This window comes from Pinus tabuliformis, chromosome X, assembly GCF_031772625.1.
Source record: "Pinus tabuliformis cultivar Carrire ecotype Pingquan chromosome X, CPIR1, whole genome shotgun sequence".
NCBI lineage: Eukaryota > Viridiplantae > Streptophyta > Pinopsida > Pinales > Pinaceae > Pinus > Pinus tabuliformis.
In genome coordinates, this window is record NC_142308.1 from 806,200,401 (window position 1) to 806,224,969 (window position 24,569).

Consider the following 24,569-nt stretch of genomic DNA (forward strand, 5'->3'; position numbering starts at 1 on the left):
ATTTAACACTGACTTTCCCCAATACTGACTTGCATCCCTGTAACTGATAACTTCCAAACTTGGACTGAATTGATTCATTATGACATTAGGAAGAGGAGTTTTAGGCATCAACTGTAAATCATGTTGATTCCTTGCTTATGAGTAAGATCTTTGGTTTTAAATATAACTGGAGAAGTTTCTACCTCTTTGATCAAACTATCTTTAAACTAAGACTCATAACTTGAACAAACATCATGTTGATTCTTATGTTGTTCCTTTACACACATGATTACAAATCTTTTATTGGAACTTATTAATCGCTTCATCTTATTAGCAACAACTAAATTCAAGTGATTTTTATTTTGATGTGCCCTGACAATAAATTCAACCCCATCTTTCTTAAGGTGATATTTATGCTCTCTCCTGTAAAATATTGCATCACGATCATAAAGATAAGTACTTCCTAAGACAACTCCACATATGTTTACTGGAACCACATCTAATTCCACTTTATCAATGTAATTAGCTGTAATGGCAAATCTTAATCGACACTGCTTTGGGACTTTTATCTGAGTTGATTTATTTAGCCATCCCAATGGGTAAGGTCTGGGATGATTTCGTGTCTCCAAACCCAAGTTCTTAACTAAATATTCAGATATTAAATTGGCTTGTGATCCACTGTCAAACATTGTATCTATATTTGTGTGCTTAGAAGTTATCCTTATGTTAAATAATTCAACTCTTTTATCCTCATTTGAAGGATTTATGTTTGATGAAGATGCAATAGTATTCGAACTTGAACCAGTGTCAGAAGTTTTACTTGTCGAAACTATGGCAGTTATCCTCCTTTCATCACCTGAATCAGAGACTAGATCTTGCTGGACTACTGTAATTGCCTTCTTTTCATCCTTCTCTTTAAGGAAATTTTTGGGCTTAAGTTCGAGATGAAGTTTCCAACACTTAGATTCATCATGACCGATTCTCTGGCAATGAGAACAAGTAGGTCTTTCCTTCTGAGCTATCACTGATTTCTTTCTCTTCGAATTGTTCTTCCCTTTACTATCATTGGAATCCTTGATTTCCAACTCTTTGGATGATTTCGGTGAAAATTTGAATGGTCTACCACCTGATTCAATATGTATGGCTTGAACACACACTTCATCAAAATCATCAGGATTAAACATCAATAATGTATGCTGTAAATATGAATGTAAATTGCCGATGTATTTTAATAAAGTTTCACATGTATCCAATGAAATACCAAGCACCAATGCTTTCTTTCTGAACTCCTAAGTAAACTCTTGAACACTCTGCCCTTTACCTCACCTCAAATGCTGCCAATCAATAATAGCTTGCTACATATATCCTAAAGGATAGAATTGTTTCCTAAGAGCTTTTAAAAACTTATACCATGAAGAGATGACTTTACCTTTCCGCTTTACATTTTAGTTTTACTTTCCCACCAGATTAAAGTTGTTCCCCCCAGTCTAAGTGTGGCTAACTGAATTTTTGTTTTATCGTCAAAAATGTTCTGAATATGGCAATACACTTCTAACTGCTTAATCCAGTTATCTAACTTTTCAGGATTCATTTCGCCATCATAAATAGGTAACTCAAGTTTTACATCAAGTTTCAAAATAGATTTTTTCTTAGGTTTCTTTTCTGTTTCAAATTCTGAATGGGATGTTGAAAATGCAACAAGATTATGGAGCTTAGTGAAAAGAAGTCACCTTCACTAAGTGGGCCCGCAGGCTATTTTTGGCGCAAAGTCTATTTTTAGACTATGTCTATTTTTAGACATATGGATCATGGTGTATGAGTTGCAGGATGCTATTTATGGATGATTGGTCATGTTGGTAAAAATAGATGGACTTCTATTTTTAGACATATGGGCAGAGTCTATTTTTAGACTGCCAGTCTAAAAATAGAACAGTCGAATATTATTAGCTCTTAATAATATTTGGACTATAAACATTATCTTATCCTATTGGAGCACTTCAGTTCGAGCTACAGATGTGGCACATGCAACTGCCAGAAGGAAATACGATTTTCTTATGGGTTAGTTGAGCTTTTGCATGATGGACTTTAGTTAGAACTCAAGTGATTGAGTTTGGTGGAGTTGATTGAGGAGTTGATGGAGTTGTGTTCAGTTTGACTTAGTTGAACTAGTTGTATTTAGTCTAACTACCAAATACACTAGTGATGAGTGATGTGAATTAATTCACTAATTATTAACTCATAAATCAAATAAAGAATACATCAGTTAACTCAGTGCATGGACAGTTCAGTGGAGACAAGTGTTAGAGGTGGGTGAAAGAGTGAGTCTGCTATCAGTTGTGACTATAACTGTGCATGGGATTTGCACAATCATTGATGGAGATTGCCAATGAGGATTGTGCAGTACAGGCCAAGGGAATTCGAGCTTGGATCAGATCTATTCTCGTTTTGGATTGTGCAGTAGAGGCAGGCAAACAGTGGATGAGATTTGAACCTGTGACTTGATTCAGATCTAAGCTAGTTTGTGTGTAGCAGGTGGAGATAGTACTGAGTACTTGTGAGGAGTAGTGTACTATGTATTGTTACATGTTCTCTATCATTATAATATACAGATAGTTGGGGGTTTTCAGTTGTATGCTTTCCCCAGTACATACTGTGTTGATATGTGTGATTGATGTTTCAATGTGCGCATGCGATTGTTTCTTTAATTCCGCAAATTGATGATCAACGTAGAGGAGGTTATCTATTATGCATGCATTCCGGAAATAGTGTATAATCAGGATAATCTCTGTGAATAAGTGTTATACTATTCAAAATTTCTACATGGTATCGGAGCGAAGTTGATCATCGGATCTATTATTCAGAAAGTGATTACATTTTATTTCTTCAGGTAGAATATGTAATCGGGCCAGGTAGCCTCTGGATTCATCATTCTTTTGGAAGGTGAGATATCCGATAAACGCCCATACAGTCAATCTCTGTACGAGAAATACTTTGTTCTCACAAATTTTAGATCGGAAGTGGTTGATTTTGGAGCTGGTGGAATTCGAAATTGCAGCAATGTTTTCTTGGTGTCGAAGTTGAAATGTCTTTCAACGGATTGCGATTGGAGTATGCCCTTGAAGGCAACTCGAATTATGTTGCATGGAAAGACAGGATGGAGGCGGTGTTAGATGACAATGGGTTGAAGGAGTTCATAGAGGCTGAGGTCCCAAAGCCAACTAATGCTACTCACGTTGAGGCTTAGCAAAAGAAGACAACAAAGTGTCGAAGGATTCCGTTGGAGGGCATGAAGGATCACATTGTATCCAGCCTGCATGGAAAGGCTTCTCCATACTTGATGTGGAAAGCATTGAGAGATTTATTCCAAAGCAAGAGTGACCAGAGGAAGTTAGCGCTCAAGGATAAACTCAGAAACATTAAGTGTGAGAAAGGAGACAATATACCCAAGTATCTCATGAAATTCACCCGATGCCGGGATGAGCTGAGAAGTGTGGGGGTGACTGTCGATGATGAGGACTTGGTGAGCTTGGGTCTCCTTGGTCTTCCGCTTGGGTCTCCTTGGTCTTCCGAAGAGTTGGCATTCCTATTAGGACTCTGTCAATGGTCGAGAGAAGATGCCAGGATGGGAGAGACTTTGGTCAGATCTTGTGCAAGAGGAGATCAGGCGGAATACCAGGGACGGATCTTCATCAAAGGCATCTGATGAAGAAAATTGCGCTTTGGCTTCCAAAGCAAAGAAGGGGAAGAACAAGAAAGTTTCTCATTCTGGTGCGAAAGGCAAGAAGCAGTACATGTCCAAGGTGAAGTGCTTTCACTGTCACCAGCACAGACATTATGCCACAAATTGTCCATAGAAGAAGAAAAATAAGCAAGCTGCTGGATCTGCAGCGGGAGAGGCCTTAGCCTCGCAGTTTGAGTTGGATTTTTCACTGATCGCATGCTTGGTATCAAGTGTGATGGGATCGGTATGGTTCTTGGACAACGGTGCGTCTTTTCACATGACAGGAGATCGAGATTTGTTTTCTGATCTGGATGAGAAAGATCTTGGAGTGCACATCGAGATGGGTGATGATGGTAGATACAGTGCGACCGGTATCGGTACCATTTCCTTTGAGAGGGAGTCTGGTAAACCCTTTGTATTGAAGGAAGTGATGCATGTTCCAGGATTGAAGAAGAATCTTATCTCTGTGGCGATGTTAGAAGATAAGGGATATGATGTTGTTTTGAGCGAGGGAAAGGCTTTCCTGCACAATAAGACAACTGGAGAAACCCGAAAGATAGGGGTTCGAGTCAAGAACCTTTATCAATTGCATGTAGATGGCTGTGTAGCAATGGCATGCAAGGTAAAAGGATTGGTGAGCCAGGATGATGGCGAGCTGTGGCACCGGAGATTGGGCCACCTTCACCATGGAGCCTTGAAGATACTGCAGCAGATTTCTACTAGGCTTCCTAAAGGCACTCTTGCGCAGTTAGATCAGTGCAAGGGGTGTACTTTGGGAAAATTTGTGAAAGCCACCTTTCACGAGAAGGATAGTCACGCCACGACAATCCTTGAGAGAATTCACACAGACGTGTGTGGACCTTTCTCAGTAGCTTCGATAGCAAAGCACAAGTACTACGTGATCTTTGTTGATGATTTCTCTCGAAAGTGCTGGATCTTCTTCATGCAGAAGAAGAGCAAAACATGCTCAAAGTTCTGTGAGTTCAAAGCACTGGTCGAGAAGGAATTGGGGAAGAAGGTGAAGGCTCTTAGGAGTGACAATGGTGGTGAATTCATCTCTGGTGAGTTCAAGGACTTCTGCAGCGCAGAAGGGATTCGAAGAGAGCTCATAGCTCCCCATAACCCACAGCAGAATGGGGTTGTTGAGCAGAAGAACAGAATGATCGTGGGTGCTACACGGGCGATGTTGCATGATCAGGGCCTACCCCTTCACTTGTGGGCGAAGGCATGCAATACTGTAGTATATGTGTAGAACTGTTGTTCTCACAAGATACTTGGCATGAGTACACTCGAGGAGGCTTATTCTGGTAAGAAGCCTGATATTTCCCATTTGAGGATTTTTGGTTCTCCTGTTTACATGCATGTGACGAAGGATGCTAGGAAGAAGCTGGAGCCGACCGCAGAGGTTGGGATATTTGTGGGGTACACTGGTATGCCCCACAACTATCGTGTGTATTTGCCAGACAGTCGCAAGACTGTTGTGCGACGGGATATCAAATTTCAGGAGGAGAAAGCCATGAAGTGTTCGCTTGAGAGGGAGCCACACTTGCATGCAGATGAGGAGCTATTAGTTCCTAAGGATGAGCTTCAAGACGTGGATCAGCCACAAGATCAATTTCATGGAGTGGAAGAGACCACTCATGCAGCGCCAACCATCAGAGGGCGAAAGCGCACTACAGAAGCTGAGCGACTGGCTCAAGATGCGGAGAAGGTTGTAGGACCACCTACAACACATCGTAGACAGAGACAGTTTCCTGATCAGTACACTGGATACATGGCTCTTGTGAGCAAATGTGTTGTGACTGAGCCATCCTCTATCGAGGAAGCTGTGGAGGATCCTGCATGGGTAGATGACATGGTGGAAGAGTATGATTCGATTGTCAGAAACAGTGCATGGGATATTGTCCCAAGACTGGAGGGGAAATCAGTGGTGGGTTCGAGATGGATCTACAAAGTGAAGCAGGCAGCTGACGGGAGTGTGGAGAAGTACAAGGCAAGATTTGTTGCCCGAGGCTTCTCACAGATAGAGGGTATCGAATCTCGATTATGAGGAGACCTTTGCACCTGTCGCAAGGTATTCTTCCATATGGACGATTCTTGCTCTCCCAGTGTAGATGGGGTGGCACATTCATTAGATGGATGTGAAGACTGCGTTCCTCAATGGAGTCATTGAGGAGGAGGTGTACATAGAGCATCCTGAAGGTTTCGAGATCTTCAGTAGTGAGTTGCATGTGTACAGGCTCAAGAGAGCGCTGTATGGATTGAAGCAAGCACCTTGTGCTTGGTACACATAGATAGACAATTATTTCACCGGATTTGGATTCTCCAAGAGTGAGACGGATCCTAACCTATACCAGATTGTGGTGGAGGGTAATTTGCTGATTATTGTACTTTATGTAGATGATTTGATTTTGACGGGAGATGAGCTGTTGATACTTTCATGCAAGGAGGATCTTGCTAGAGAGTTTGAGATGAAGGACTTGGGCCTCCTTCATTATTTCCTGGGATTGGAAATTTGGCAGTGCAGCGATGGACTATTTGTTTCTCAGGGTAAGTATGCCTGGGAGATACTGGAGAAGTTCAACATGCATGGCTGCAAGCCTGTTGATACTCCTCTTCCTGGAGGTTGGAGGAAGGAGGATGCTACTTCAGCGGAGGTAGTGGATGCCACTATTTATTGACAGTTGGTGGGGTCGCTTATGTATCTGGTCAATACATGAATCGATATATGTTATGCTATTAACCAACTTTCACAAGATATGGTTAAGCCAACCAAGCTCTTCTGGAAGGCAGGCAAGCATGTATTGCGTTATCGCAGAGGCACATCAGGATATGGTTTGTGGTACCGATCGGAGGGTGAGGTGAAGCTATGTGGCTTCACGAATGCAGATTGGGCAGGGAGCCCAATGGACAGAAAGATCACATCTGGAGGGATCTTCAGTATCGCGTCGACAACAGTTTCTTGGTATAGCAAGAAGCAGAGATCCGTGGCACTCAGTTCAGAAGAGGCCGAGTATATGGCAGCAAGTTTGGCATGCGAGGCTATATGGATGAGGAATATCTTGGTCGGGTTGTTCGGGTCACACTTGGATCCTACTGTGATTTATTGTGATAACTAGTGTTGCATTAAAATCTTGGCTAATCCAATATTTCATGATAGATCCAAGCACATCGACATCAGGTACCATCATATCAGAGATTGTGTGCAGCAGAGAATGATGTTACTTTCATACATTCCCACGGAGGATCGGGATGCTGATATCTTGACGAAGGCGCTCACCAAGAGCAAATCCGAATACCACATAGGCAGGATAGGGGTTGCAGATAATCCATATCTTGTTGAGAGGGAGCGTTGAAAATGCAACAAGATGATGGAGCTTAGTGAAAAGAAGTCGCCTTCACTAAGTGGGCCCGCAGGCTATTTTTGGCGCAAAGTCTATTTTTAGACTATGTCTATTTTTAGACATATGGATCATGGTCTATGAGTTGCAAGATGCTATTTATGGATGATTTGTCATGTTGATAAAAATAGATGGACTTCTATTTTTAGACATATGGGCGGAGTCTATTTTTAGACTGCCAATCTAAAAATAGAACAGTCGGGTATTATTAGCTCTTAATAATATTTGGACTATAAACATTATCTTATCCTCTTGCAGCACTTCAGTTCGAGCTACGGATGTGGCACACGGAACTGCCAGAAGGAAATACGCTTTTCTTATGGGTTAGTTGAGCTATTGCATGATGGACTTCAGTTAAAACTCAAGTGATTGAGTTTGGTGGAGTTGATTGAGGAGTTGATGGAGTTGTGTTCAGTTTGACTTACTTGAACTAGTTGTATTTTGTCTAACTGCCAAATACACTAGTGATGAGTGATGTGAATTAATTATTAATTAATTCACTAATTATTAACTCATAAATCAACTAAAAAATACATCAGTTAACTCAATGCATGGACAGTTTAGTGGAGACAAGTGTTAGAGGTGGCTGAAAGAGTGAGTCTACTATCAGTTGTGACTATAGCTGTGCATGAGATTTGCACAATCATTGATGGAGATTTCCAATGAGGATTGCGTAGTACAGGCCAAGGGAATTCGAGCTTGGATAAGATTTATTCTCTTTTTGGATTGTGTAGTAGAGGCAGGCAAACAGTGGAGGAGATTTGAACCTGTGACTTGATTCAGATCTGAGCTAGTTTGTGTGTAGCAAGTGGAGATAGTACTGAGTACTTGTGAGGAGTATTGTACTATGTATTGTTACATGTTCTCTATCATTATAATATACAAATAGTTGGGGGTTTTCAGCTGTATGCTTTCCCCAGTACATACTGCCTTGATATGTGTGATTGATGTTTCAATGTGCGCATGCGATTGTTTCTTTAATTCCGCAAATTGATGATCAACGTAGAGGAGGTTATGTATTATGCATGCATTGCACAAATAGTGTATAATCAGGACAATCTCTGTGAATAAGTGTTATATTATTCAAAATTTCTACACGAGAAGAAGAAGAAGAAGATGATGATCATGGAGATGATGGAGGTGAAGGAGGTTTATCATCCTTGCCTTTACCTTTGTCTTTCTTTGATGTTTTTAAAGAAGTTGCATCTCTCGCCTTCTTATCCTTGTATAGTTCTCTCAACATTTGCTGCATACTCAAGAATGCTTGCTGAAACTCTTCATCGCTTATCTTAGTTTCTGGATTTTCACCTGCGTCAAATTTTGTCATGGCCGACTTATGAGCGACTCTTCGCTTTCCAATCTCTGGATCAATCTCCTTGAGGGTTCCTTCTCCACGTTGTGACTTTGACCTGGTTAACATTCATTGACAAATTCTACAAGCATAACCTGCTATGATACCAAATTATATGATCTGAAATGATCATTTGTCAAACTGATGTAGAATTGATTAATGCCATTAGTGAATTGAATTTTAACTGAAAGTGCTTTTATCGTGAGAAATGCTTGAGAAGAAAGAATTTACGACAAATGAGAAACATAAGCAAGATGTAAAACAGAAGTGAAAGGTAGCAAAAACACAGCGTTACCAGACATCAAGATTGATTACGGAGTTCGTCCCTAATGGACTACGTCTCTGGGTCCGCTTTCAAGATGGGCGACCACTTTATTAGGATTGATTCCGAAGAGGCCGATTACACAGCCAATTGACCAGGGTGATTGTGCACACAGGCACTTCTGTTCACTTTCACAAGAAATCTCTTTGAACTAGATTTCCAACGCCTATCACAATTCCCAATTTTGACTATGGATGCTCCTGTTACACTGAAAACAAAAATTGCCTATAACCTCTAGAATTTGCACACAGAACTTCAAAACCATTAATGTCTTCTCAATGAGAACAAAATTGGCTGTATAGATCTCTAGATACACTCTAACTCCTTCTTGCTGAGTTTAGGAGGGAATAGGATGAAAGTAGGTTTTAAGGGTCTCGGTCATATCATGGTTGAACACCTAAGGATAAGGTTGCCACGGTCCTTGAATTATAAATTGCATAAAATCAACCAAAAACCCAAAAATACCAAATTCTGTCGCCGAACCCGCTGGCAGTTATCAAACGGAGCACTATTCAGGTGGTTTCCATGTGACTAGGCTGCATGCCCTGACGGTTGACTAATAGATTTCCACCTGCGTGGTTTCCTCCGGCGGTTTCGGTTGACAGTGCAGTCTGACGGTTCATGTGACAGCTACCTCCAGCAGTTGCAGTGAATTGTCAGCCATCTCCGACGCGGTCACGATCTTCCCCATGCAGTAAGTCTATTCACATGCTCCAGTGCATTACAATCTCCACCACGATTAGAGCCTGCCCGTCATGGCTAGAGACTATTCGTCAGTTTGTTCACATGTCCTGCGATTCTGACGCAGCTAACTGTTGCAGTTAGGGACTATGGGTCTGTTTTATAATGTTTTAATATGGTTTTGTTATATATTGTAATGTTTTAATGACCCGAGAGAGTTTGAAAATGCATTTTAATGTATTGCAATGTTTATGCAATAGGTTTTAGTAACGTGTATGACCCGATTGGGTTTTAGCTTTAGGTGTTATGGTATTTTAATACATGGATTAGGTTTTATGTTAATGGGTTTAGGTTTATACCATGGGTTTAGAGTTAGGATTTAGGACTTAGGTTTATTAGCATAATGTCTTAGGTTTAGGGTTTTAGTCTTAACATCATTTTGTTCTAAAAACCCATTTACAACAAATTTCCACAAAGTGGCATTCAAACCCACATGAAGAAAAACCCTTGTCAACAACCAAACTCTGTAAGGTGGATGACCAACCCACGTCGACAACCAAATCCTGATGGAACTGACGACAACCACATGTTGAAAACCAGGTACCAAACCATGTTCGTTGAACACCATGAAAACCATCTAAATTATTGGACAACCTGAACCATAAACATCACTGTCGAAGCTGAAGACACCGGACACTGAATGCTGACGATGAAACTGAACCTGCACAACTGATCTGACAAGATCCTCCTGGATCAACAGAGTTTGAGATCAAGAATCCTATCTATTTCATTGCAAGGCATCCATAGAAAGAAGACATATCATGTGGATAAATATGTTTTAACCATTAGAAAATTGATAAAAAGAAGAACACACACCATGAACTCGCTCGGCTAGAGTTCCTTAAAAATAGTTGCAACTGTCTCTGTATTAGCTTAGAAGATCATTACATGTAAGCCTCCTCCACAAAAGTCAAAACTTTCTCTCTGAAAGAGAAATGATACATATAGACTCACTTAGACTAATTCCCCACCTTCAGGAGTCGAATTCCTAGGTGGTGGAACTGACTCCAATATTATCTCAACCAACAGTTGAGAGTGAGAAGGTGAAACTGAAACACTTCTTGGAGAGTTTGTTTAGGAGTTTGCTTCCTTAATGAGGCCTATTAAACATAAAAAAAAAACCTATCATGTACATTTATTCATGCCTACATCACCTAGCTTCGAAACAAGTGCCATTACATAAAGATTTTTGACTTTGACGAAGTCAAATTGAAAGCTAGAAAATTTACACAATGAAATTTACAATTAAAAACACAAGAAATTGCAGAAGCGTAGTGCCACAATTGAGCTCACATTCTAGTGCTTTTCTGAGGTCCAAATGAAGATATGAGAGAACAGTCAACCAGATTTTCAAGTCTAGTTTCCAGAAAACCTTGAATTTTTGAAAATTACCCATGGGAAGGCCTTCAAAAATTCATTCTCCTAAGGTCGCTCCAAGAGCGCAGTGCCTGTCAAAAAAGGGTCAAGAAAGCTAGTTTTTGGCCACTTTTTCCACTTTTCTCAAAATATAAGCATCCTCTGGAAAATATGAAGAAATAGGTTTTAGAGGATGGCAAGATATTTCCAAAAATTTAAAGCTTTTCTGAAATGGATGCCTAAGGAAAAAGCGCAGCGCCAAGGTGTTGCGCTCCCGGAATTGCTAATTTTCTGAATTAAGCCTCAAAATTTGCAAAAAACCAAAACTGATCAGAATTTGCTCAAAATTGGCTAAGAGCTATAAAATGACGCATGTTAAGCCTTCATTGATGCTTCAACAAGTATCTCCAAGTTTCCTTCATCTTTTTGGTCCTTTTGGGCTTCTTTGAGCTTGTTCTCCAACTGCTTGACCTTGACGTTATAGATCATGTTTTGAGCCTGGTAATGATGTGACATGTGCCTTAACAGCTGATTGTCTCTATTTTCTTTCTCTAGAAGCTTCTCCAAGTGGTCATTTACCCTCTTGAGCCAGTACTCCTTTTCTTGACTAACGTCTAAAGCAATTATGTCCTCTAGGTCTAGCTCTTCATTTAGTAAAATGTGTTCTTCTTCCTGTAATACCTTCTTAAGCCCTTTTGTTCTTGGCCTTTTTCTCTTACCCTTCCCTTGTGTTCCTTCAGGCTCATTTGTCTCCACGACTGCTTTGCCCTTGCCGACTTGCTACAATAATTTGGTTTTCTCTTTCTCCATGATTAATTGTTTTGCTTTTAGCTCACTATTTTCCTATTCTAGGAATGGGATGATGTGCCTTGCTCTTGCCATGTTAATTGTGAGTTCCTTGATCTGATAGTCTTTGTCTCTAATCACCTGCTGCATGCTTGAAGTTTCATTCTTTGGCTCTAAGTCAACCTTGTCCTTATCCCGCATTGTCGATCCCTGTTTTGCTGATGTAGAAGGCTTGGCCCCTTTCTCAACATGAGAAGCAAACACAAGCCTCTTTCCTCTCTTGTAAATCCTAGTCACCTCAGGTTTAGGTGCTTTGGGTATTTCAACTAATTTGCTAGAGGACCCCACTTCCATTCGCTGTGTTGGCATGCTAGAAGGTTGAGATGCCACATTGGTTTCATGCCATTTCAGAGTTGTTTCCAAAAAAGACTCCCAAGTCATATTTTTCTCTGCAAGTTGATGAAGGACTATAGTCTTAATCAAACTATGATGAAATAGGCTAGGGTAGTGCTCCTCGTTCTTCATCTATATCCTCTCCGACATTTTGGCAATGCTCCTACACAGGTAGTTACACATATTGAGTGGCTTCTGAGTTGTAAAGTGCATTAGGAGCCGAATATGATAGGCATATAATTTGGAGAATCTTCCTTCACATGTAAATAATTTCATGAAAATCTTCATCAAGGGGGCATACTTCTCCAATAAGTACATGAAAGGCATAATATGAGCATGTTTTCCCTGTATGGTGTTTTCAAGAAGGGTCTATAATTCTCAAGATCTAAGCTCATCCCCTTGAACCAATATTCACCATTATCTGGTAGCCCTGTAGCAAGTGAAATGGAGGCCACTGAAAAAGTGAATTCAACACCAGCAATAACAACACTTTCACCTTTCAACTGAGTTGCAACCCAATCTATCAACTTCTCATTGAAACCCACTTCACTCACCCTTTTGCAGAAATCTAAGCAATTCACATCTTCAAAGCACTGTTTGACAAAGGGAGATGAGTTGATTTCATTGCAATTTGATGGCTCATATCTGAGTATTTTTCCTCCCTTGTGATGTCTCTTCCTCTCTAGTGAAGAGTCTCCTTCCATGGTGACAGAAACCCTAGCAACAGAAAAATGAGAAAAATAGTGAGGGATGAGTGAAAAGTGGAATGATGGGTAGGTGGAGTTGATAAAATGGTAAAGGGGGTTTGAAAGAGGTGATTATGGATTATGAACAACTGATGAAAATGAATGGAAGATAAATGAAGGAACAATGTGCTTGTGAAAGGGAAAAAACAGAGTTTTTAGGGAAAGTGCCCAAAACCCATAGGAATGAACTAGGGTTTCACTTTTAGTAAGGTAAATTTATGTTTTGAGGTTGATTCAGTGGTTTATATCGCATATCAAGTATGTATAAAGGTGTAGGATAAGATTGTATATGTTTAAAATGAAGAAAATAAAATGGCCATCATCAACCTTATCATCTTTCATGAGAATTTCACTAGAAACCCTAATTTAAGAAATCTTTTTCTTGAATAGATTTAGAAAAACAAAAAGGTAAGTAAAGAGGTGTACTTACTTGTAGCTCAACTTAGGATTGCAATAAAACGGGTAAGAAAGCTTAAAAATTTAGTTTGGGTGAGTTTCGGGAAAATTATGGTTACTTTGGCCCAAGCGCGATGCAGTGTAGTGTTCCTAAGTGCAACGTCGGGCCTCCAAGCGCAGCCAGTCTTCTTGAGCGCAACGCTAATAAGTTTTTGTTAGTTTGGCCTATGAAATCGAATTTTTCTCTCTTTTGGGAAGGAGAGCTCTATGCACAAGAGTGAATGAGAGATAAATAAGACAAGTTTGGGGCTTTTTAGTTTATATAGGCAAATCAATTTCCCCTTTGAAAAGAAATGGGACCCACAAACCTTTGAAAAACTGATTTTTTATTTTTGAAAACGGAGTCACCTTTATGGTTGAAACCTAAGTTGTCTTTTCACTTTCCTGAGCAGTGAAACTTCTTCTTCTTGAGCCTTTCAAACTGAAAACATGATGAACTTGTGATAACTCAACAAGTCAATGTCAAAGAGATTCTTTTCATGCTCTATTCACTGTTGGATTTACACATGGTAATGATGGACCTTGGAAACCCTAATGACCTAATGGAAGACCTGAAATTGAATGGAATGATGATAATGACTGATATGAAGAGAACTTGCTTTTATTATGACACCTTCATAGGAATGAGATAGGTTACCAACATGAGTGAATATTCAAAGACTGAACTCATTCCTAGACCGACCAAACAGTGACCAAATTTTACTGTGTAAACCTAGTGACATGATAAAATTTGATTTTGGGACTCCCAACAAGCTTAGTAAAAGCACATTTGATTCTGGTGAGAGGAAAACAAGATTGACACTAACATAGAGTACAACCTTTAGGCTTTGATGATATTCATTGAGAATTTCCATATCTTTTGAGCATAACTCATTTTGGAACAAAGTTCTTTTTTTTTGGTTCTTCGAGGGTGGGGGTGTAAAGTCTCATTCTTTTTCTTAGGTGGATTTTATTAGTAGAATGATTATGTGTTGGTCTAGTTTCTAGTGCTAGGTTTATTATGCTAATAAGGCATTGAATGATATGTGAGTGGTGGTCTTATTTATTGTTTTGTTTATACATATGAGCATTGTCAGTATTATGTTATAGATATGATTATGGTATGCTATGAATAAATTGTGATTTATTGATTTATGCAGTGCACAAAATTGGTATATGTATATGGCAATTTTGATATTAACATGTGAATAAAAATTGATATACTTAATCTATAAATTTTAATGTTAAGATGTGAATACTTATTATGAAGCGATTGAATGCTTTTACAAAGGAAATTTAAATACCATGTCTGATTTTAATTTGAGATGATCTATTATAACATAATTCATGTATTAGCTTAGTGTTTAACACATCGCTGGTTGTCATGTTTTGTTTTTCAAAAAAAAATATTATATAAATTTATGATAAGGAAACATATACATATTTCGATTGTATATTGACTTTCTTAGTCCTCATCGTTTATAAAAACAAAAATTGATTGTTGCCACATATACCAAAAAATATCATTGAAACTCAAGGGCCAAGATCCCATATCCACAAACTTATTTCTGAACAAGATACCAAAAAATGTACAAAAAGTAACTAGACGGAGAGATTGGTCACCATAGACTCAATCTCCACTCCATCTGCAAACTCATAAAAACCAACAAAGCCAATAGTGAGAATAAGAGATTCTTTGGACAAATCATTTGCTTCCATATTGAGTTCAGGAGAGATGTGATAGAAATATATGTGCTCAAAAGATCTAGAAATAGCTCAGATGTCAAAAACAAGAGTGTTTAGTCCTAGAATATTGACATCGACATTATGGTTTGTGCAATCAATGACAAGTTTGGAATCACCAATCATTTGAAGACACGACAACCATTTTTTCCTATCCAGCTCCAAAAGAAAACCACAAGGCTGCAAACTTTGCCTTTTTTTTAGTCCCTCGTGCCTGGTGCATACCTATAATACAAGTAGTATTTACCACTGAAATATAGGACAACCCCAACGCCACAACAGGGAGGATGGCCCTAGCTAGCCCCATCAAAATAACCCCATGGAAAACAAAAATCAATTTGAGGCATAATTGAATTCCTCATCTTGGGTTGTTTTGGATCTGCCTTGTTTTCCTAGCCAAGAAAACCACCTTAAATGTGTAAATACCTTGGGGAATAAACTTATCCTAGAAAATACTAATGTTCTGAGCACACCAAACACATAGAATTAATAGAAAAGGAGAACATTCATAAGAAGAAACATCTTTATCCAACCACCATGCCTTGAAAGCATCTACAAGTAGTGCTTCCATCCACTAGAATTTTTGCTTTAAGTATTTCCGCAATAATTCACAAATTTGTGACGTAATTTCATTGCAAAAAAAGGTGTTCATGAGACTCTTCTTGTTCTTTACAAAAGGGGCAACGATTTGGACCAGATCGACCATGCTTACTAAGCATGTCCCAAGTGAGAATTTCATGACTGAGGTCTAACCAAACAATAAGATTGGCCTTCAAGGGGGTACTAACTCCCCACAAGAGCTTTCACTACTAGATTTGTTGCTTAGAAAAATGTTCTTCGAACCATATATTGTACCTATGTTTTGTAGTGAAATCTATAGTATGTGGACTTTTTGACCAACAATTTTATCTAGAGAATTATTTCTAAGAAATACATGATTTTCAACAAGAAGGTAAAAATACCTTTCCCATTCTTTCGATATATCACCCATCAAACCCATATCCCCAGCAAACTCCAACTAGCCCGACCTCTAGCTTGAGGGTGCTAAACTTTGGCATTTGTTAACATGAAGGTATTTGACTGTTCAAGTTCAAGTAAGAGAGGATCAATGTATGTATTCATTCCTAGCACCGAACCAAGGGCCACAACCAATTCTCATTTGGAAATGATCCCCCACATGCAAAGTTATCCACCTACTAACCAGAGGGAAAGCCCTAACTAGTGCTTTCCACATTATCGAAGATTTTTAAGGCTTATTGGGAACTCTACTCCATTATGCGAGGACATACTAGGAAAATATTTTGATTGAATGACTTTGAACTAAAGAGAAGATTCATGTGATAGCCTCCACAAAGTTGGTTGGTTGTCACGTTATATGCTATAAGTATTGATTAAATTACACACTTCTACATTTGGGTGCAAAATCCAATGTTGTTTTTTACATTGATGGAAAAATCCATTATGAAATTGGAAATCTTTAAAATTGATTGAAAAGTAACTTTTTTCCCCTACTATTGTTGTAATAGTAATGATATATTTAATATCTCAATTATGAAATCCTTGTAGTTAAACATACCACTAAAATAATATTGATTGTTAAATAAATTTAACAAAATTACTAATTTGACTAGGTTAAATAAACATTAATGTTATTATGTTTTTGTGTTTGTTGAATATTTCTATGTAAAATTTTATTTTATTTTTTCATACATTTGTTGACAAACTTTTCATTGGCCACATTTATATAAGATAAATATGTGTTTATTTATGAATTTTTTTTTATATTTAGGAAATAAAATAAAAAGGTATGAATATCTAATATTTCATCTCATCAAAGCATATGTCCAAACATTTAATATATAAGAAATGTTCTATTCGAGAATTTTTTTTCCATGTCTTATACTAGCACGTTAACCAACCACACATGTTGGCATTTCAAACTTAATTCATTATTTTCCATACTTCATATGTTTGTTGTTTCAATGCGCCTATGTGATATTATTGATGAAACTATCTCTTGATTTTTTTTATTTTTTTTGTAAAGATATACCTTCATATTTCATTTCAAAAATACAGAGTACATGATAAGCATTGGCTCAAACATGGCCCAACAGATCAACTTATGAACCAAACCTCAAAAAAAAACCATATCATTGACTATTACAATTCCCATTCTGCATATTAGCCAAACACTTAGATTCCATACAAGGCTCGAAACAGTGAACACACCAGAGAATACAAACATGCAACTATCACAACACATAAAATACATATCTGTGCAAACATCCATTCTTCAGTTTATAACTTCATTAGAAAATGAGGCCAACAAAGAACATCTCCATATGAACAAGGTTCAACAGACCTCAGCTACAAGAAACAAGCATCATATATCCTCTTGCCACAACCCAAAAAAACTCTAGAGTTGAAATGCTTCTTCATGACGCTTCCACAAAAAATAGAAATACAACATTTTTATCCAAAGATGCATCACCAATTCTACAACCAATTTTAACTTTACACTCAATAAACATGCCAGCAACATGGCCAACACAAAGATTTCACCATGATGTCCCAAAAACAAAACTATTGCCATTGTTTTCACAGTGACTGAAAATGCATATACGAGCCAATACCATGGTAGACTGTCCTAAAAGTCCCAGAACAAAGTATCTTTGAAAAAATAAAAAGAAAAGGTACATATCATCACCATACTAATCATTATCTGAAGAGATCAATGCAAGGGTTTGAATGTTATCAAACGAGAGTCAACATTGTCGAGGCATAAATGAAGATTGCGAAGCATCCTTTTGATATTCTCTAATGACAAGAAAACATTATAATTTTCTGCATGTTTTTGCTAGAAGAGAAGACGTAGAAAAGTTGTTTGTTGGTTTAAAGCTAACGAACTCATAAAGTGTAACCTTCATTTCAAAAATATACCAGTATTTGGAAGCCATTTAGCTTCCTTTCCCACCAATGTGGAGTAGGAACAATAGGGGTGATCCCCTGCATCCATAATTTTTAGAGCCATGATCTCCTCTCGCATCTCAAGGGGAACATAATCAAAAGCGGTATTCATTGAATCATAAGAAAAAGGGCGCACCTTTTTATGCCAAATGTTTCCTCCACCACCGTGTCGACTACTCATTCTCTACCTTGGATCCATCAGCACAACTACAGACAAACAATGAGGAAAACCACTAAAAAGACCTCTACTAATAAAAGAGAACAAAAGAAAATGAGGAACACATTGAATTCTAGATCTATAAACAATAATGTCATCAAAAAAATACCACACCACAGGCCCAAAACCTAAAAGGTTAACAAGATCGCCGCACTTCAATTTCATAACCAAACATACCAACCTTCAATTCTCTTTACAAACAGGACTATACACCAAGAACTCAACGCCTTGAAACCAAGACATAGACCTTAGCAATGACCCAAAAAATAGAGAAAATTACACGTGACTTTCCAATTGCAAATGAATAGGGAATTGAAACACAGAAATTATAGACTCCAACACCACTCTTCAAAGAAACCAATAACTAGTAGCTCAAATAACTTGAATTAGCCACCGTAATTGAACATAAGTCTCCCACAATGTACAATAATAGAGAAAGTAATAGATTAACCACCCAAAGAACAACAAATTGGGAAGAGATACAATGACCAACAAAGTAGAACTCACCAAAACAGAAGAAAACTTGATGGATATTAGAGCGGGTACAAGCAACCAAGACCACCACCAAATTCAAACATCACACTCACGAGACACTATAGAGTGAATCCCATGGCATAAAAATGAAAATTTAAGCCTAAGAAATGACCACCATTCGCCAATATCAACAAGAAGCAACCAGAGGTGGAGGATGAGGTGTAAATCTCACCTGCTCGACACAAATTCTGAGCGATCGTTTGTCCATCATCCTAAAAAAAACATTTAAAACACCAAGTGACATGCATGCTAATATAATCGCATTAACTAATTCTCTCCACTTCCACCTGCTCATAATATAAGTGTTACGATGGCACTCTCTCCAAAGCATCCATAATCACCATATGTAAAGCCCCATCGGGGAATTGTATCTTAAAGTGTTATTGCCCCCTAAAATGGGCCTCCTTAGGAATATTATAAAATAATAGGGGAAATAATAAAATAAGATTAGATTACCTCATCAAGTTTTGGAGGGAAAAAATAAAAACTACTTTTTCAACTTATCTCTCTATGATTTCACTCAAATTTTGAGTGGAAACACTCATTAGATGCAAAAAAATTGCATCCAAGGACTACCCATGTTGCATACTTTCAATGGACCCTACTACACGAAAAATGTGAAATATATGAAAAAACATGCTGCAATCATGTTTTTTTCATATATTTCATATTTTTCGTGTAGTAGGGTCCATTAAAAGTATGAAACATGGATACTCTTTGGATGCAAAATTAAATTTTGCATTCAACGAGTGCACTCACTCAAAATTTGAGTAAAATCGTATAGAGATAAGTTAAAAATACGAGTTGAAAAACTAGTTATTATTATTTTTTTTAATATTTTCACATTTTTACTCCAAAAATGGTGAATCATCCTCCATGCTTTGCATCATCATATTGAATCCTATTGGTTCTTATAAAGTTTATTTTTGTTGTACATTTTTGTTTTAAGGCTTATTTTTTACCTCAAAATTTCTCTAATTAGTATGTATTTTTGGAAAAACGGTTAGTGAATCACAATGAATTTGTTTGAAAATCTATATTTTGTGCTTGGTTCATAGTTTTGGTTATCAAAAGGCTTGATATTTAGGTAATCATAGTTTTATGAATGGCATGTGTCTATTGCTATTGTAATTTCTCACTACACTATTTGAAATAATAACTTAATATCATTTACTTACATTATAAGAAAATTAGTTTTTAATCCTTGTGTTAATTATTTTGTAATCATTTATTTTTTTATGAAGAAAATTCTATTATATTTTCAGATAAACACTACCATTAGCAATGTTTTCTAGTTATAGAAGGAAAAACATAGGGATAAGTGCAGTCCTGAGCATCTAAAAGAATCTTTGCACATCTTGATAGTAGCTGAGCTATATACTAATATAATTGATGCTAAGCTAAAACAAGTTTGTGATATTATAGAAGACATACTAAAGTCTATGGTATGAGTTATTGTCTCTCAAACTTGTGTTTTCTCTAATTCTTGATTTATGTTATTGTTGTTTCTTAATCCATAGTAATTCTACTTTCGAAGTTGTGTCTCATGGCTATTTTAGGAAGTGACAACTGAGAGAAATAACCTTGTTCAATGGTATATTAAGATAAGAGAGTCCTTGTATGAGTGGGAGTGTTTCTCCTTTCATCAATGGTGAAATGAAGAATGAAAACATAGAGCATTAGTGGGTAAGATGTACTTCTAATACTAAATTTCATTATGGTATTTGAAGCATTTTCACTTAGTTTGTTGGGTTGGATATTTTAGCATATGGAGGATGTTAATCAATGAATCAAAAAACAATCAATTGAAGGATTTGGAATTGCATACAATTGCAATATGATTTGAATTCACCTTATGTTGTGTAGATCATACAATTGAAATTGTTCAAGACAATTTGATGATTGAATATGAGATTTCCAATATATGAAAAAATATAAGATACACAACTAAGAAAACTATTGTTGAAATGGTGGGGGTGTAGGGCAGAACACATATTAAGAGATTGTCGTCATAGACAAAAATATAATAGGAAGGTTTATAATGTCCAAGAGGCTACATCTATCAATGATGGAGCGAGGATGTAACTCGAATTTACATAGTTGTTAAGAATTGGCAAGAAAATCACCAAGTACCAGCCATGGAGATGGAAGGTATATTAGCCAACCAACCTATTTCAATTTTAATTAACCTGGGTTATAACCTTGGTTGTGTTGCACCAGGGATTGTGAAAAAATCCATGTTAATGAGGTTAAATTTAGTGTTATAATTAAATAAATATTGCAAAAAGTGGTGTCTATTATATGCCATACATGTGTTAGATTCAACTACGGACAATAAGTGATCAAATATTGATCAAGGACCTTAACTGTAGTTAAGAATAAGGTTGCAAACAATGTGCAAGAGGTTGCAGTTCACATGACCGAAAGTCCTACGTGAATTAGCGTTAAAAGGTTAATATTGGCTTTAAGCGCTAAAACATTTATTAAGCGCCTTTTTCTTAAAATATGAATTAAGCACGTGGGTGGTCTTGTAAATACAATAAATGGTTTCTCGTGTGGGCGAAAGGCTGGAAGTGATATTCTACCAAAAGCATGCGATTAGCCTCAACATGCAACAAGTAGCAAGGCAAAACTTCTTTCCTCGCATGCCCTTGATTTGATATCTATCGTGCAGAAATCTGCGTGAGATTGCGCGATGTCCGTTGGATCAAGCGGGGTCACATCAATGGTGGAGATCACCCAGGCTAGTTGTCCAATGGACGATGCGACATCTATTGAATGGACGGGATAGATTGACGGTTGAGAGTTAACCTGATCGTAAGCTTTATGGAGGATTATCCCTAACCGCCGGGATTATACCGCACATATGTGCACCCAACAGTTACGGTAATGCTAACGGCTACCTCCGACGGTCAGCCTGGCAGAGTGGCTAAAGTTTAGCGGATATGCTAAGTTTAGTTGGAGATAAGTGTAGTTGCCAAAATTGGTGGAGTATCCCTAGTGGATAAACCATAAACACACTCCAGGAGCAGTTTTCATGCAGAGAAGGCAGAAAATATAGAGAGTCCATAGAAGAGACAGAGAAGCTCAAAAGACCAGCGAGAGTTAAACAAGAGGCTCGCTAGGCTAATTAGATCCTTCTGAAGCCAATGGAATAATCCAGAGAAGTTGAAGAAGTCATCTTCATGGAGAATTTCATTCAGGAAGATTGATTTGGAGCTTAGAAGCCACCAGAGGTTGGAGGCAGTTGTAGGAGCTACCAGTACTCATTCTCAGTGATCCAATAATCAATTCTGACTATAAAGGACCTTCTAAATCCATTGCAGGGATTTTCAGAAGCATTTGGGGACTTCTAATGGCAAAGAAGCTACAGGGAAGTTTTAGGAAATGAATGATCAAATGATCAGTCTATTGTAGGTGTTTGATATGTGTTGGAGACAGAGGAAGAAGTTCCAGAGACAGTTGAATAATTCTGAGGGAGTTAGTGCCATCAAAAATCACAAGATGGCCCAGAGAATTGATTGAAGGAATCAAGTACAAGGAAGCTTAGATCTGTGTTCATAGTGAGGACAGTCAGGGATATAGATGGTATTCTAAGCCCATTGGTTCAGTTCAGTAGCCTTTGGAGTTAAGTGTGGAACTTGTAAAAGAAGCTTTACCATAATCCCAAAGAGCCAAGTCAAGTTGACAAGAGCTCAAGGAGACGTAGCCCATGATATTAGGGTGAACTCCTAGATTAAATATGTTGTTATGTATGTGTTGTTTATTCGCTGCATTATATTACTATTATATGTGTTTTATATCAGCATAAACACTTAAAGAACTAAAACAGTTAAAAACAAACAAAGACATACACATCTTTCAAGTACTTAATTCCACAATTGTCAACATAAGCTAGATCATATATTTGTTAAGCTTTGGAGTGGGAGGTTCTTGTAAGTATAACAAGATGTTAAACCCTCATTTTAGATCAGGTGGTATCAGAGCTAGCTGCTTGATTGACAGAGCATAGCTTCTTGATAGACAGAGCAATAGATTGCTTGTTTGACTTGATAGGTGTTTAAATAGTACAAAGGATTTGACTGTTTGATTGTTTGTAAACTGACTATTGCTTGAGTTTGCAAAGGTGAAGGGAAAGCTACAGATAGCTAAGTCTAGGAGAGGACAAGAAGGAAGAAGGGCTGAAGGCATTCTCCTTACCCCAAGGACCTCAAGAAGGTTTGTTTGCAAAAGGTTGCTTGAATAAACTCTTTGTGAATTTTGTTGAAGTTATTTTGTTCATTTCTATAATGAAAACTTCTACAAGTGAGTTCTCAAAATCTTCCTCCTTCACAAGATTCTTCGATGAAGACATGAAGCAAGACTTGTTCATCATGATGGATATGGTGAGAGAAATGTATGAGGATGAAAGGAAGAGCACCAAACTTCGAGAGAAGTTGAATTCCATGAAGGAAGAGAAGCAATTGTTTTCTGACAAATTGTAGGAAATGGAGAGCCAACTTCATATTGCAAATATGAACCTGGAAAGGATGCATGAGTTGGAGACACAACTCCTTATTGCCAAAGAACCCTTATTCAAGTATCATCTTGAAGAAGAGGTAAACAATTCTAGTTTGTCTTCAATTTCCTCTAAGAATGCTTATGTTGGTTCTTTTGAAAAACATACAAGAGGCATAGGGTCCAAGTTGATGTCAAAAATGGGCTATGAAGGAAAAGGATTGGGAAACATGCACATGGCATTGTTGAGCCAATAATGGTGGAGGAAAGGCCTAAGTATTTGGGTCTTGGATATGGACAATCGTATGGAGAAAGTTCCAAAGAAGCCATGAAGGCAATTGAAACAATTCCTAGAAGGAGTTTCATTTCAGGTTCTCTACCTCAAGTTTGTAAAGATTGTATTCATGGGGAATGCAATAGTTTGAAACATACTTTGCAAGAAGAAGGTTTTCATAAGCATGCACTTGAACAAGAGAGTTGTGAAAGCTCTAAAACGATTGAAGAGATTGATGGTGTTCTGAAGGGAGCCACTCCTTCATTCGATTCACCTCATGAAGGCAACAAAGGTGAAAGAGAAAGGTATAAATCTGATTTCGATCATATTTATTTCGATTATGTAAAGCATGATAAATTTCCACATAAGCATTGGAAAAAAATTGCATGTTCCTTTTGTGGTTTGGATAACCATGATATTTCTAGATGTTGGAAGAGAATGACCACATACAGGAAATTTTTGAAGAAAAGGAGGCAAGAAGCCAAAGGTCCATTGGAAAAGGAAAATCATGCTGTAAAAAGGATGCGCATGCGTTTCGCTTATTTCCATAAGAAAGGATATATTGTTGCAAAGTGTTGGACTCTTAATCCAACAATGCTTCCACAAAATTTGAAGAAGGTGGGAAGAGAAAATGGAAAGAATGGAAAGGAAGTTTCCATAATTGATGTGTTGCAAGATGATTCACATGTTGATGTCAATGTGCAGACAAAGGAAGCATCTTTGATATGGATTGGTAAGAAATGGTCCTAGTTCTTATCCAATTAAGGTTGCATGTATTTTGATTTGATGCATTTCTTTGATAATGGAATGCAAGTTGCAGGGTTTTACCAAAAAGGTGAATGGAAAAAATTGAGTATGAGACTCGTTTTATTGCAGCAAAATTATATTCGTTTCAGCTTTGTAAGTACATGTACATATGATTGAGGATATTGTACTTAAGATAGTTCTTAAGAGAAAGTTGAAGAATGGAATACATACATGAGAATAGTATGTATGAACACATGGATGTTGATGATTTCCTTGTATTTGAACATGTATGTGTAATTGACTTGATGGTTGATTTCTTTGTTTAAAACATGCATGTAATGTCAAGACTTGGAAAAATT